General features: G+C 39.7%; 1 long non-coding RNA gene across 5 annotated transcripts in view; it reads left to right on the top strand.

The window, feature by feature from the left end:
• The window catches only part of LOC148006549 (uncharacterized), a 161,032-nt gene that overhangs the window by 107,053 nt on the left and 38,340 nt on the right, over positions 1-15,639 (top strand). For 3 of the 5 annotated variants that reach the window (XR_015684643.1, XR_015684640.1, XR_015684639.1), the window contains one exon: positions 3,627-3,659. This is a non-coding gene — a long non-coding RNA (uncharacterized LOC148006549). Of the gene's footprint in view, positions 1-561; positions 655-3,626; positions 3,660-15,639 lie in introns of all 5 variants that reach the window. The other 2 variants (XR_015684642.1, XR_015684641.1) reach the window with 1 other exon arrangement.

Genomic DNA, 15,639 nt, shown 5'->3' with positions numbered 1-15,639 from the left:
TTGTTCAAAAGTCTTCAATTTAATTTCCACATGTTTATAGGTTTTCTTTCCTTTTAATCCTTTTAAATTTAAAAATTGTTTATTTTATTTTATTTGGCTACATGTATGTATGTAACTACAAGTGTGTTTGGTACACGGGAATGCCAGAAGATTGTGGCATATCCCCTAGAGCTATAATTATAGACAGTTGTGAACCACCGTGTGGCAGTTATGAGCCTAACCCAAGATTTCTACAAGAACAGCAAGTGTTCTTAACAAACGAGCCATCTTACTACTTCCCAAGTTTCTCTTCTTGGCGATTAATTGTTTAATTTCATTATGATCTCAAAAGTTGTAAGAAATTATTTCAATGCTTTGTGGTTACTAACTCTTAATTTGTGGTCTAAAATATGATCAATTTTGGAGACTGTTCCATGAGCTATCATAAAGAATATCTACTTATGATAGCTGCATGATTTCGTAGAAGTCTGCTATGTGCATTTGGTCTACAATGCAGTACTTGAATTATGAAGTTTTCTCATTGGTTTTCTTTTGTTTGCATGTTCTCTGTTTTGGTGACAGGGAGAATGATGTCACTCACTGATACTATTTTGGAGCCTATCTATTCCTTCTGTTCCTTAGTGTCTCATGAACCTGAGAGACACGAAGTTTAATGTACGTATAATTAAAATTGTTTGTGATCTTGCTGTATGATTATCTTTACAGGCATTGTTGAACTTTTCTGTCACTTCTGACCAATTTTGGCCTGACATCTGCTTTATCTGATATGCATACACCTACGTTTGCTTGCTTCCAGATTTTGTTTGCTTGGAATATTAGACTCTGTGCTTTAAATTTTTATCATTATAGTCTCTCTTAGTGCGCTATGTTTGCTTTGGCAGAAAATGGTTGGAGATATATATGTATCCATATATATATATATATATATATATATATATATATATATATGCACCAGTATGTGTTATTCACTTGGAGAGTTAATACCATTTACATCTAGAGTTATAATTGGAAGAAATGAGCTAATTGTTGCCATTTTGATGTTTCTTAATGTCTGTCCCCCCACCCCCCCAAGGATTGATTTGCTTTTCTGGTTCTCTCATAGAGGTCTCTCCTTTCCTGTGCTTTCATGACTATTTTGCCTTACTTTTCTGTGGGCAGCATTCCTCTATGTATCTACTAAAATCATTGCTTAATGGTTAAGAGTTTCTTTAATTTATGTTTAATTTTGAAAGTATTTTTCTTTGAGTTCTGCAAGATAATATTACTGGGTATGGTAATCTAGTTTGTCTGGTATTTTCTTCTATAACTTGAAATATTTTATTAAACATTTTCCTGACTTTAGACTTTCTGTTAAGTAGTTTAGTTTGTTTTTACACTGCTGTGTAAGCACTAACCAAGTACAACTTGGAGAGGAAAGGGTTATTGATCTTATAGTTTACAGTCCTTCATTGAGGGAACCCAGGGCAGGAGACCATGTCAGGAATCTGGAGGTAGGAAACAAGACCATGTAATAATGCTGATTATTGAGTTGCTCTCTATGAATTACTCAGTCTTTCTTACACAACTTGGGATCACCTGCCCTGGGGTGGCACTGCTCACAGTGGGCTAGGTCCTCTCACATTAATCACTAATCAAGAAAATGCTCCAAAAACTTATTTACAGGCCAATCTGATGGAGGCAGTTCTTCAATTGGTGACCCTTCTTCCCAGGTGACTCTAGTTTGTGTCAAGTTAACAATTCTTAGCAGCATAAAGAATCTGATGTTATTCTGGCAGGTTGGTCTTCAAATAAAAAGTTACAACTTTTCTGTAAATGTCACTTTTATTTCCTCAGATGAAGGGATGAGATGAGAGCCAAGCTGCATGAATACAGGGCCTGGTATAAGCCCAGAATGTTTCTATCTATCTGTTCCTAGCCCTAGGCCTGGAAGCTTCTAGCCTCCATACAATCTAACCTTCTGTAAGTTCAGACCTTGAAGGCTTCAGTTTCCAGTCTCCATCTGCTAACCTAGTCCTAGAATGTTTCAGACCCTGAGACTTATTGCTGGATAAACTCACTCTAGAGTTTTCAGAACTCTGGCTGGCTGGTTCAACTCAGTTCTTCTGGCTCAAACTCCTCTCCAAGCTGACTGATTCAAATTGGCTTCTCTCAGCTTCTGACTGAATTACTCTGCTTTGAAAGACTGTCTCCATAAACTCAACTGCCCAGCTCTTCATTGAACTGAACTGCTCTGAACTAAACTGAACTGACCTGAACTGAATTAAACAGAACTGAATTGAATTGTCTTTCAACCTCATTTTTAAGTATCTTCTCTGTCCCTGTTCTCATGAGGGTTGGGCATATTCTATCTCTTACTCATTTTGTCAACTCTTTCTTTGATTTGTCACATTGTCTGACCCTCAATTAAATGTCATTATTTGGGATCAAAGGTGTGTACTAAGGGCATGTCTATATTCTAGCCAGATCATGTCTTTGGATGTGATCTCTTGTCAGAGCATCCATGTTGCTGAATTAAAATTCCTCTACACTTTTTTCTTGTAATTTTCAATTCTGTTTCTTTTACTCCTAATGTTTTCTTTCATTTGTTTGGTTTTTTTTTACTGAAATGGTGGTGGCTCATGTCCTTTTTTATTTCAAGATTTATTTATTGTATATAAGTACACTGTAGCTTTCTTCAGACACACTAGAAGATAGCATCAGATCTCATTACAGATGGTTGTGAGCCACCATGTGGTTGCTGGGATTTGAACTCAGGACCTGTGAGAGAAAGGTCAGTGCTCTTAACCACTGAGCCATCTGTTTAGCCCGTAGTTTGGGGAGGTTCTATTCTAGGCATGTTTGTTTGGGGTTCTAAATGCCTCCTGTACCTGGGTGCCCACAGGTTCCCCAAGATTTGGGAAGTTTTATGCTATTATTTCACTAAGTAGTTTTGCCAGCCTGTTAACTTGGGACCAGTTGCATTATTGTGCACTAAAGGTAAGAAGGTTTGGTCTCTTAGTTTTATTCCAAAAGTCTCAATGTTCATAATTTCTTTTATTAAACCAGTGAATACTTTAATTCATTACCCTTATCTTAAAGTTTGGAAATTCTTTTGCTTGGTCTAATTAGTAGTTGAAGTTTCTTTTGATGCACTGAACTATTTGCTTCCAAGACTTGTTGTTACATAATCTGTCTAAATAACTCTTTCTTTGTTAAAGTCGTATCTTGTATTATCTTCTTTTATTTTTTCTATTTGTTCTTGGAACTCATTGATTATTTTTACAATAACTGTTTTGAATTTTTATCTTGGGTTTAATCTACTTCAATATATTTAGAGTCAGCTACAAGAGAATTATGAACATTTAGAGGAATCCAGTTGCCTTAGTTTTTGACATATTTTGTATTTCCATGTTGATTTTTGCATATCAATTTGTATATATGTCTCTTCCACTTATATGTAAGATCCTTTACTGGAAACCTATCCCTTAATGATGTTTTCTGGGAATAACTCATTGTTTTGAAGTGTTGAATATATTTCCAAATGTATATTGTAGTATAGCTTCTTTGTTACTTCTCCAATGATGATTAGGGTATATGTACTGTGTCAACTCCTGAAGGACCTGCTTTTTTTTTTTTTTTTTTTGCAGGTATCACAAAATGGAGTATTTCTTCTATGTCAGGTGGGTATGTTCTAGACAGGAGCATCCATAGGGTAAACCCTCCATGATTATTTCTTTACTGTTATCAAGAATGTAATGTCTGGAGAAATACTGAGAGCAACCTGTGCTGTAGGCCCTCACAGATGTGGTGTCTACTGTTGGTTTGCTTCAGCAATTACTGTGGGGAGGATGTCCCAGAGACTCATTAGGTCTCCTCTTACCAGGCTTTTAGACTCATTGTTCTTTGAGGTAAAGTATGCACTGAGGTTTGAGTAAAAGTATATGTGTAGATCAAGGGATGATTGTAGATGAGCTGGGAGTATAGCTCTATGTAGAAATTTTATTCAGATACTGTGAGAGTGCTTAATCCCCATCAGCATGTAGAAAGAGTTTAAGGGTTAATCTTCATTGTCAACTTGACTGAATTAAGAATCACCTAAGAGACATACTTTTAGAGGTGTCAGTAAACACACTTTCAGAAACTGGAGGACAGAGGTTGGAAGACACAACAACAAGGAGAAAAGCAACAAATATATTGGAACAGCAGGTGACAAGGAAACAGACACAGGAATGAATTAAAGTGAAATAGCAGCTACAATGGCGACAAGGATCCAGTCAACGATAGGAATGTGGGAGACAGAAGTCATACAGACTAAAAAGTTCCAGAAAAATTATGAGAAAAGACAAAAAGAAATTAAGAAATAAAGAGATATAAAAAGAATATTTGGACAATATAGGTCTGTTGGGGTTGTTCAGCTGTAAACAAACTACAGCTTTCAAAACACAATAGGGACAAAAGCAGAGGATAGGTAGGATGGGAAACCTCTAATTGAGATTAATGAAGGGGAAGAAAAGGAAAAGAGGAAGGAATAGAGAAAAGCAGAAGGGTAGAAGACATGGAGGGAACTAGCTGGAACTGACCCAGAGCCTCCCCCTTCCACCCCTTCCCTGAGGCTTTCATAGTACCAGAAGGTTCTATGAGCACACTGTCAAGGGTGAAGAGCAATGGGTAATCCTACCCAGCTAGAAAGCCTCTGAGCCACATCAATGACTGTACTGGCTCGACTTTCCCAGTGGTGCAATGGTGGCACTTTTATCTGGAGGTTAACTAACAGTTGTTCAATTGAACTTAATCCTTTCTCAGTGGGAAGGAATTTGTGCCTGGTTCTGTAAACTTAGCCAAGTACTCACAGATGGACAGATTATAGACCCTGGAGGATAACACACACTGCCATTTTCCTAAATTAATGTGATTTCCAAATATTATCCTTATAGCCACAGATAATTAGAGCTCTTATTCCTCATGAAGAAAGCTTCTTTTTGCAAAATATGGAGACTATGAGATCCACAGATGGCCAGAATGCAGAGAAAAAGTGGCTTTGGGATGCCCAATTTCAGTCAATATATCTGCAGTGCAAGGCCTATACCTAAGACTGAGGAAATATAATGGTTGAAGAGACAGATTGTAAGAGCCAGAGAACCAGGATTCCTGCTGCTGTGTTCTTTGAACATACCATGGAAAACACACTCCACACACTCACAACAATATGATCACCTTAACAAAACTAAGCTTAATGGCCCCAGTTGAGATGTCACCATGAATGGGGAAAATTTCACAAGGTCTTACCCTTATGTAAAGAGCTACATATGTACAAAGACTTCTGAGAGAGAGAGTTAGTTTCCTCTGGGGATGAGCTCTCACATAGGTTGTCTAATTCTAAGAGTTCAGCCCTGGACTCGTATACAAATGAGCAGTATTAATTCTCTCTCTCTCTCTCTCTCTCTCTCTCTCTCTCTCTCTCTCTCTCTCTCTCTCTCTCTCTGTGTGTGTGTGTGTGTGTGTGTGTGTGTGTGTGTGTGTGTGTTCATGTGTTAGTTACTGGTCAGTCCATCAACTGTAGTGGTTTGGAAACCAAAGTGGTTGTCATGCTTTATCAACTCACAAGCCCAAGGAAGAATGGAATCAAAATTCTCTAAGCTGAAGTTTAAGTTTGAGTTTGTGTCACCCCAGGGCTGGGCTTGACATTCAGTTCTGCTCTTAGTCTAAGACCTTCTTATGACGATGATGTGGAACTGTATGGAAGGCAACAGACTCCACTATGTGGAATAAATGTAGCAGTTCCAAAATTGTCTCTACCCATGACAATGATTTCCAAGGCTCATACCAGCATGCCACTGCAATTGCACAAGTCTGTTCAGGCTCTCACCGCTTGTTAGCAGGCCAATCAGACAGAATTAAGAGAAAGCATGCTGTGTCTCTCACTGGAACCCTGCTGTGCATGATTTTCAATAGGATTACCATAATTTTCAATAGGATTACTTGTGGGCCACGTCATACCACATGGCATATATTGGTGTCCACTGCATGGCTATGTTTACTATACATTGAAGGGAAAAGAAAACAGAGACTTGATCCTACCTGAAAATGAGTGAACTTTACAAGGTGGCTTTCTGTTGACAGCAGCTTTGTTTAGGTTGAGAAGGAGAGTGTTTCTCAGGGGCTGACCTAACATGATTACCCCAAATCCCCTCTGTTCAGACCCCATTCCTGCTCTCTATCTATCTATTCTGGGTCAAGTTTGTAATGTCCTATTTTCTCTTTCCCTTTCTACTCCACACGGACACCTCATAGACTTGCCATAGGCTCAGCGCTGATGATGCCTTTCTTGCCCTCCAGTGATAACTGAAACCTCTGGGTATCTCATTCCTTGTCTCATAGTAGACTTTCGAACCTTCTATCAGGCAGCCTCCTCACTGAGAGGCTGGTTTACTGGCTGCTTCTCTACTGAGTTGCAGAAAAGCTACAAAGTGTGGTTAGTTTCTAATCTGCCACCTTGGCTCCTCCTCTGTGTCCCTGTACACTTTTTGTGAACATATTTCTTCATTCCTTTGGGGTAAATATTTAAATGAAATTGCTATATTATAGAGTAACTATATGTTGTTTAATTTTACATGAAGCTGCCAAGCGTTGATTGCATTTAATACCTCAAGCAAAAATGTGTTTCCGAAGTAGCTTTTTTAAATTAGAAATCTCTGCCCTTCACTTCCATTCACATACACTGTCTGAAAACCTCTAAGCGTTTGTGAGTGGAAGTTTGTATATTTATGATCTCATAGGCAAATGTTAGATTGGAAATTTCAAGAAAAAATACTGATACTAGAAATAATCATGAATATTTATACAATTGTAGTTTTTCATACCTCCAAGTTTTTTGCTTGTTTATAAATTCACCAGCATTTGAGATATAATTCACATACTATAAATTTTTACCTCCTACAGAGATTAGCAGTATGTTGCTTAAGTGGTATAACATTGGCCTGATATCTCATTCTAGAATATTTTTGTTGTATGTTGCATCTTGAATGTCTCCCAAAGGCTCATGTTGTGAGGATTTGGTCCCAAGCCTATTGTACGATTGAGATGAGGTAGGGCTTTGTGGAAGGAATTAATTTAAGAAATGACCTTTTTCCCCCCAGGCTTTGACTTTTACTAAGGGCATCTACATGTCAGGAGCTGTTCTGAGTCAGTAATAAGCTAGCTTACAGGTAGAGCCTGTTTCTTAACTTAGGTCTTCCTAGATCTCTTCTTCATCATCATTTTCTGCTTCTCTTTTCTCCTTCTCTGTCAACTTCCTCTTCCTCCTTTTTCTCTTCCTCTTCATCCTCCTCTTCTTTTTCTTCCTTTTCTTCCTCTTCTTTTCTCCTCCTCTTCTTAACTCATTCACGTTACAACCCTGTCCCTGTCCCCCTCCTGGTCACCCCTCCCACAATCCTTTCTCCTAACCCCTCCCCTTCTCCTCTGAGCAGGTGGGGGTACCCTGGGTATCCTCCCAGCTTTGGCACATCAAGTCTTTGAGGCTAGATACATCCTTTCCCACTGAGGCCAGACAAAGCAGCCCAGCTGGAAGAACATATCCCACCTACAGCCAATAGCTTTTGGGATAACTCCTGCTCCAGTTGTTCTGGACCCACATGAAGACCAAGCTGAACATCTACTACATATGTGTGGGGAGGCCTAGGTTCAGCCTGTGTATGTTCTTTGGTTGGTGGGTCAGTCTCTGAGAGCTCCAAGGGTCAAGGTTATTTGACCCTATTTGTCTTCCTGTGGAATTCCTCTTGTTCCAGAGACCGTGCAATCCTTCCTCCAATTCTTCTATAAGAGTCCCCAAGCTCCATCTACTGTTTGGCTGTGGGTGTCTGCATCTGTCCTGAGTCAGCTGCTTGTTGGAGCCTTTCAGAGGACAGCCATGCTAGACTCCTGTCTCCAAGCATAACAAGAGCATCATTAATAGTGTCAGGGATTGGTGCTTGCATATGGGATGGATCTCAAGTTGGGCCAGTTATTAGTTGGCTATTTCCTCAGTCTCTGCTCCATTTCCTGTTCCGGTATGAATGGCTTTTTAAGGGGATATTGGAACTCTGCCCCTTTCAGTACCATTCTATTACTTTCTAGTCACAACAAGTCGTGCAACTTCCTCTGGTCACACTTCCACCAGGAGTAACTGCCTCTGCATAGGCCCCAAAGCAACCAGCCAGTTGACCATAGATGGAAACCTTCAAGTCTGTGAGCCAAAATAATCCTCTTCCTTCTGATGTGTTCATGGGCATCTTTATAGTGAAGGAAGACTGGGTATTAGGTTTTCATTGTGAAACAGTGCCACAGGCCTGTGTGTCTGAACAGTGCTCATTAGGTGACAGTGTTTCAGGAGGCACATGGTGCAAGTCTATACCTTTATAGCCCAGACTTGCTTCTTACTTTCTGTCTACTCTCTATTTTCTTATTTGTTCCCATGTATTTGAGGTTCTGATGCCATAGCTATAAGTCACTCCTACCATCAGGTCTTTCCTATGATGCCAGACCATATTCTCTCAATGTGTGAGTCCAAATAAATTCTTCCTTTCCATTGTTTTTGTCAGGTATTTATTCACACTGATGAGAAAGAGAATATGGAAGCCATTGTTAAGAAGTGAGGCTACTTCAAGAAGGATGACCAAAATGCAAATGCTTCACTCCTTCTTTAAAAGGGGAACAAGAAAACCCTTGGCAGGGAATAGGGAGACAAAGTTTAGAACAGAAGGAACACCCATTCAGAGCCTGCCCCACATGTGGCCCATACATATACAGCCACCAAACTAGATAAGATTGATGAAGCAAAGAAGTGCAGGCTGACAGGAACAGATGTAGATCTCTCCTGAGAGACACAGCCAGAATACAGCAAATACATAGGTGAATGCCAGCAGCAATCCACTGAACTGAGAACGGGATCCCCGTTGAAGGAATCAGAGAAAGAACTGAAAGAGCTTGAAGGGGCTCAAGACCCCATATGAACAACAATGCCAACCAACCAGAGCTTCCAGGGACTAAGCCACTACACAAAGACTATACATGGACTGACCCTGGACTCCAACTGCATAGGTAGCAATGAATATCCTAGTAAGAGCACCAGTGGAAGGGTCCTGCTAAGACTGAACCCCCAGTGAACGTGATTGTTGGGGGAGGGTGGTAATGGGGGGAGGATGGGGAGGGGAAGCCCATGTAGAAGGGGAGTTAGGGGGATGTTGGCCCGGAAACCGGGAAGGGGAATAATAATCGAAAAGTAATTAAGAAATACTCAATTTAATAAAGATAAAAAAAAAAGAAGTGAGGCTGCTACTGTGATAAACTTGATGGGGCTATTTTTCATAGATCTTCAGATCTGGTTTATGAGAAGAAGAAGAAGAGGAGGAGGAGGAGGAGGAGGAGGAGGAGGAGGAGGAGGAGGAGGAGGAGGAGGAGGAGGAGAAGGAGGAATCTGGATCTGGGAGTGAGATGCTGTAAGGAAACTTTAGTAGCTAGCTCTGGGAGAACATGGAAGGCCAGGATACAGGAACAAGTGAACCCTGAAGGCTGGCTGGTGAAGCTTCAGAGAAGACAGGAGTGTATCAGGAGCTGGCTTTAAGCCAGCCAAGCTGTGTTCCCACAAAGAATCTGGCCTCACTGGATCATGTGCTCTCTATATTTTTTGTGGAACTGTCAGAACTTCTTTCGCTGCAGTGACAGCATTTTGTGCTATCCCAGGCTTATGTGAGATGCCAGTCTCTCGACATCTTTGTCAATATGATAGATTAAAGAAACAAAACAAAAGACTTTTTCCTTAAAGCCTTCAGAATGAGTGCAAAGTACCAGCATATCAAATTTTGACTTGCATTTCCCTCTTCACTAATAATATCCATCATCTTATTTATTTATTAACTATTTAACATGTATCCTCATGTCTTCATATCCTTTGCCTCATTTAAATTATGGGTTTCTCTTTTGTCACTGGACTGAGAGAGTTCTTTAGTTGACACACAAACCTGTTTCAGATGTATGCTCTAAATATTTTTCTCCCATTTTGTGGATTGTTTTCTTTCCTCCTCACTTTCTTTATGATTGTTGTTGTATTCATTATAAGATAGAATCTTGCTCAGGTCAGTGTAGAAATCACTACATACCCCAAGCCAACCTTGAACTCATTGTCCTCTTGGCTCATTCTCCTAACTGCTGAGATTTTAGGTTTATGACTTCTAGTTTTCTTCATAGTTTTTTAGAATCACCTGAGTGGGCTAACTGACATGCCCAGATAAAATGGCACAGCGCAAGAAAGACTGTCACATTCTCTCCTGCTGCTGATGTGTTTGCCTCATTGCTGGTGCTGTTTTCATCAGAGCCAATGTGACAGGCTTCTATCATGTGTCTCTCCAGGAATTCTCAAGGGTTTTGGTACCAGATTGGGACTACTGAGGGACCCATCATATGTGTTAAGGTGCCCAGCTTTGTGGGGTAGACAACTACCAGGTTGTTGGCCTTTCCGGTGTGACACGATCATTGTGAGACTTCTCTGACTGATGAGACTCCTGAGGTACCCAGAGCTAAGGACAGAGCAACTCCCTGGCTCTCAGACTTTCAGCTGTGAAACAAGTGTTGTCCACTATTTCAATGTAATATGTAATTTAATAACTTACATATATGCTTTTCATCCTATCTGTTATGTTGCTCTAGGGAACCCCAACGAATATAACACCTAAGAACAGATTGCTGTATCTAAAAATGCAAGTGATATTTCCAGTTTTAGATCTTCTATTTCGGTCTTGGGTTCATGTTGAGTTAATTTTGTGACATGGTATATGGTAATGATTCAATTTTATTCTTTTTCATTGTGGATGTACAGTTTTTTTGAAGATGTTATTCTTTCTCTATTAAATTTTATTAGCATCATTGTAAAAAGCAAACTCTGAATGGAAAGCTTAATTTTTGAATCACAGTCTCCTTCTTGTGCTGGTACTATGTTCTTGATTATTGTAGCTTCACAGGAAGTTCTGAAATTGGGAACTGTAAGCCATCTAATTTTGGTCTTTTATCTTTCTAAGTTCTTTTGATTATTCTTTGATTTGATTATTTTGGGTCTTTTATATTTTCCCCAGAGTGTTAGTTTGTTAATTTTTGTAAGAATATCCAGCTGTGGTTTTAATAAGTGATTACATTGAAGCTATTAATCAATTTAGAGAATATTTCTATCCAAGCTGTAATAATACCTCCACATACACACACAAAAAAAAAAACAACCAAAAAAACCCCCAAAGAATAGCTTTCGTTCTTCTTATTGTATAAGCTTCTTATATAGCTTATCTTTGTCTTCTTCAGTTTGTTTCAGTGATGTTATACATTTTCAGGTGTGCAAACTTGTACATTATTAAATTTATTCAGAAACATTTAAATTATTATGTGTGTGTGTGTGTGTGTGTGTGTGTGTGTGTGTGTGTGTGTAAGTATGTAGGCTTGCCTTTGCCTGTGCTGTGGTATGAGGAGTATGGAGGTCAGAAGATAGTCTTTATTAGTCTGTTTTCTTCTATTGTGAATTGCAGAGATTAAACTCAGATGTTAGGCTTGCATGGAGAAATCCTCTCGCCTGCTCACCTATCTCACCAGCCCTGATATGTTTGTTGTTAACATCAATTATACATTTTTTAGCTTATGCACTGCTACTATTTAGAAATATGGTTTTCCTTGGTATATTTATCTGGAATGGGGGACCTTGGATTCTGGGTTAATGCTATGTGATCTTATTTGTCTACTGCTTCTGTTTACTAGGATTTTATGAAGGGTCTTTGGCCTGCATTTTACAAAATTTCAATCTTAGTCTGGGTCACAATCAGTGTAATAATAGCAGTGTTATGTAATGTGTTCTGGGGGAAGACTTTCTTCTTTTTCTGGTTGGAAGAGGCTTTGGGAGGTTGGTATTAATTATTCTTTAAATTGTTGGTAAAATAAAACAGTGAAGTCATTGTGTTTTAGGGATGTTCTCAGTTCAGTCTGCTTGTTGACTGTGGATATATATATTCAAATTTTCTACGTACTCTTTTGAATTTTATTTCCATATACTTTGAGGATTTTTGTCTTTTATTGTATACATATGCCCATGTCTATAAAAATAATTTATTAACCAGAGGAAGCAGTAAGATGAGAGCTATACTGAAGCTTTACAAATGTATAGTTTGGGCTGAGCCCAGAACATTTCTCTCTTGTTTCTAATTGTAATCTCTTAGTCTCTGTACAATCTTCCAGCCTCTATTTGCCAACCTAAGCCTAGAATGTTTCAGCCTCTGAAACTTAGTGCTAGTTCCCTTTCTAGGTCCTTCTGAACTCTGACTAGCTGGTTCAACTCAGCTGCTTTGGCTCAAACTTCTCTCCAACCTGACTAATTCAATCTGGTTTCTCTTAGCTTTTCTCTCAAGTGCTCTGCTTGGCCTCAAATTAACTCTGGCGATTAACTTTGGCTCCTTCATATTCTTTGACTTCAACTGCCTCTGCTGACCTGCACTGAACTTCATGAACTCATGAACAAACTCATTTCCACTGCACTGCACTCATTGTACTGACTCCCAACTACCTCTCTCTTTCTGTGCTGCTCTTAAATATTTTCTCTTTCTTGTGTTATTCTTATTAAAATTGGGCATAACTCATTCTGACAAATCTTTCTTTGGATTTGTCACTTTGTCTGCCCTCAATTAGAAGTCATTTTCAAACATGGCTGCATCTGTAAAATAAACTAATTTTACTTACATTGTTTGGGGTTTAAGGTGTTATTAAGGGCATTTCTATATTCTAGCCAAATCATACTCAAATTTAGGGTGTGGCTGCATCCCAGATGGATCATGTAGAGCTAGAAGGTCTTTGGATGTGATCTCTTGCCAGAGCAGTCACATTGCTAAATTAAAATTCCTCTACATGTGTTTGTGTCAGGATTCATGGATGGGAGTGCAGTGCCTGTGTAGGCTCGAAGAAGGTGTAAGATCTTCTTGACTTAAGTTAAAAGAAGTTGTAAGCTGTCTGATGTCTACACTGGGAAATTCAGATCTTCTGTAAGAGCAGTACATGCTTTTAACTGTGAAGCCATGTCTCCAGCCTGTTTTTATGTTTGTAATTAGTGTACGAAATAGTATGGTTCATTATTAACATTTTAATGTGTGAATATCATTTATCTTATGTACATGGTATCGACCTGTCATCTATGTAAGTATCTAACATATATCTACCTATTAATCTACCTATGTTCTAAATCTGAGAGAAAACATGTGATATTTGTCTTTCTGTGTCGAGTTTATTTTGCCTAATCTAACAGTCTCAAGTTCTATTTATCAAAAAAGACATGATTCTGTTCTTTGGGAATAAACAAGACTCCATTGCACATATATATTATATCTTGATACCTTTCATCTTCCTATGAATTCTTAAGTTTTCATAATTTTATATTTCTAAAAAAAATTTTATTTCATCTTTTAATTTTGTTTCTGGTGAAGGTTTCATATCATTCTTGACATTGTAAAAAAAAAAACATTCAAATGAGAGACCTAGACAAGTTAATCAGAAGTTTATTTAGTAAAGGGGAAGAAAATGCACTCCAATGACAGGTTGACTGGTGTGTTCTGAAGCAAGTGGCAGTTGAGTTCTCTATTGTGGACTTGAAAGGCTTAGGAACTGTTTATGAAGTGGTTTACCTATTCAATACCCATGAGTCATAGTAGACCCTGATTTTCTCCTTTAGGGCATCTTACCCTGATTGTCTTGAAAAGTCCCTAAGTGTGGTATTGCAGGTGTTGAGGGTCAAGACCACAGTGAAAGTGATATAAAAATGTTGGGCATTTTCAGCATCCAAATCTATCCTTTATTATTCATATGTATGGAAACTGTGAAAGTTCCTGATGCTGGAAGAGAGTGATGAAGCCAATTGTAGCTCCAAGAAGCATAAAAGCAATGGGGTGGTCTCTCAAGAAATAGCTGTGAGGCAGCACTCCACGAGCAAACTTGAGCCTCTTACCACAGGTAAGACCAAATTTTCTGCTGCAAGAGACCTGCCTGGTGAACTCAGGACACACAGAGGCAAAATTCCTCTAGGACCGGGCACTTCCGGTGTTTACCAGGAGTCCCAAACCCGCGGATCCCGGCCCGCAGCAGCTCTCTGCTCCCAAACCCCGTGGGAGAGAGACCTCACCCCCTGGTCAGGTGGGCACTCCTGAGGCTGCAGAGCAGAAAAGACCACTGCCCACACCTGCTCACATCCCTGGCCCAAGAGGAAACTGTATACGGCCTCTGGGTTCCCGTAGAGGAGGGCCCAGGAGCAGCAGGACCGCTGCGTCTGAGACACTGCCAGAACCTGAAGAGACCTACCAGATAAACAGGTCTCTGCACCCAAATCCGGTGGGAGGGAGAGCTAAACCTTCAGAGAGGCAGACAAGCCTGGGAAACCAGAAGAGACTGCACTCTGCACACATCTCTGACACCAGAGGAAAACACCAAATGCCATCTGGAACCCTGGTGCACGGAAGCTCCCAGAAAGGGCAGCGCAGATCTTCCTGGTTGCTGCCGCCGCGGAGAGCTCATAAGCAAAACCCTGCGAGCAAACTTGAGGCTCGGAACCACAGGTAAGACCAACTTTTCTGCTGCAAGTGACCTGCCTGGTGAACTCCAGGCACAGGCCCACAGGAACAGCTGAAGACCTGTAGAGAGGAAAAACTACATGCCCGAAAGCAGAACAATCTGTCCCCATAACTGGCTAAAAGAAAACAGGAAAACAGGTCTACAGCACTCCTGACACACAGGCTTATAGGACAGACTAGCCACTGTCAGAAATAGCAGAACAAAGTAACACTAGAGATAATCTGATGGCGAGAGGCAAGCTCAGGAACCCAAGCAACAGAAACCAAGACTACATGGTATCATCGGAGCCCAATTCTCCCACCAAAGCAAACACGGAATCCAAACACACCAGAAAAGCAAGATCTACGTTCAAAATCATATTTGATCATGATGCTGGAGGACTTAAGAAAGACGTGAAGAACTCCCTTAGAGAAACACAGGAAAACATTAATAAACAAGTAGAAGCCTACAGAGAGGAATCACAAAAATCCCTGAAAGAATTCCAGGAAAACACAATCAAACAGGTGAAGGAATTAAAAATGTAAATAGAAGCAATCAAGAAAGAACATATGGAAACAACCCTGGATATAGAAAAACAAAAGAAGCGACAAGGAGCTGTAGATACGAGCTTCACCAACAGAATACAAGAGATGGAAGAGAGAATCTCAGGAGCAGAAGATTCAATAGAAATCATTGACTCAACTGTCAAAGATAATGTAAAGCAGAAAAAGCTACTGGTCCAAAACATACAGGAAATCCAGGACTCAATGAGAAGATCAAACCTAAGGATATTAGGTATAGAAGAGAGTGAAGACTCCCAGCTCAAAGGACCAGTAAATATCTTCAACAAAATCATAGAAGAAAACTTCCCTAACCTAAAAAAAGAGATACCCATAGGCATACAAGAAGCCTACAGAACTCCAAATAGATTGGACCAGAAAAGAAACACCTCCCGTCACATAATTGTCAAAACACCAAACGCACAAAATAAAGAAAGAATATTAAAAGCAGTAAAGGAAAAAGGTCAAGTAACATATAAAGGTAGACCTATCAGAATCACACCAG

Source organism: Rattus norvegicus, chromosome 3 (genome assembly GCF_021556685.1).
Source record: "Rattus norvegicus strain SHRSP/BbbUtx chromosome 3, alternate assembly SHRSP_T2T, whole genome shotgun sequence".
Classification (NCBI taxonomy): Eukaryota; Metazoa; Chordata; class Mammalia; order Rodentia; family Muridae; genus Rattus; species Rattus norvegicus.
Note: the sequence above shows the minus strand (reverse complement) of the source record. Positions and strands in the feature narration are given on the sequence as shown.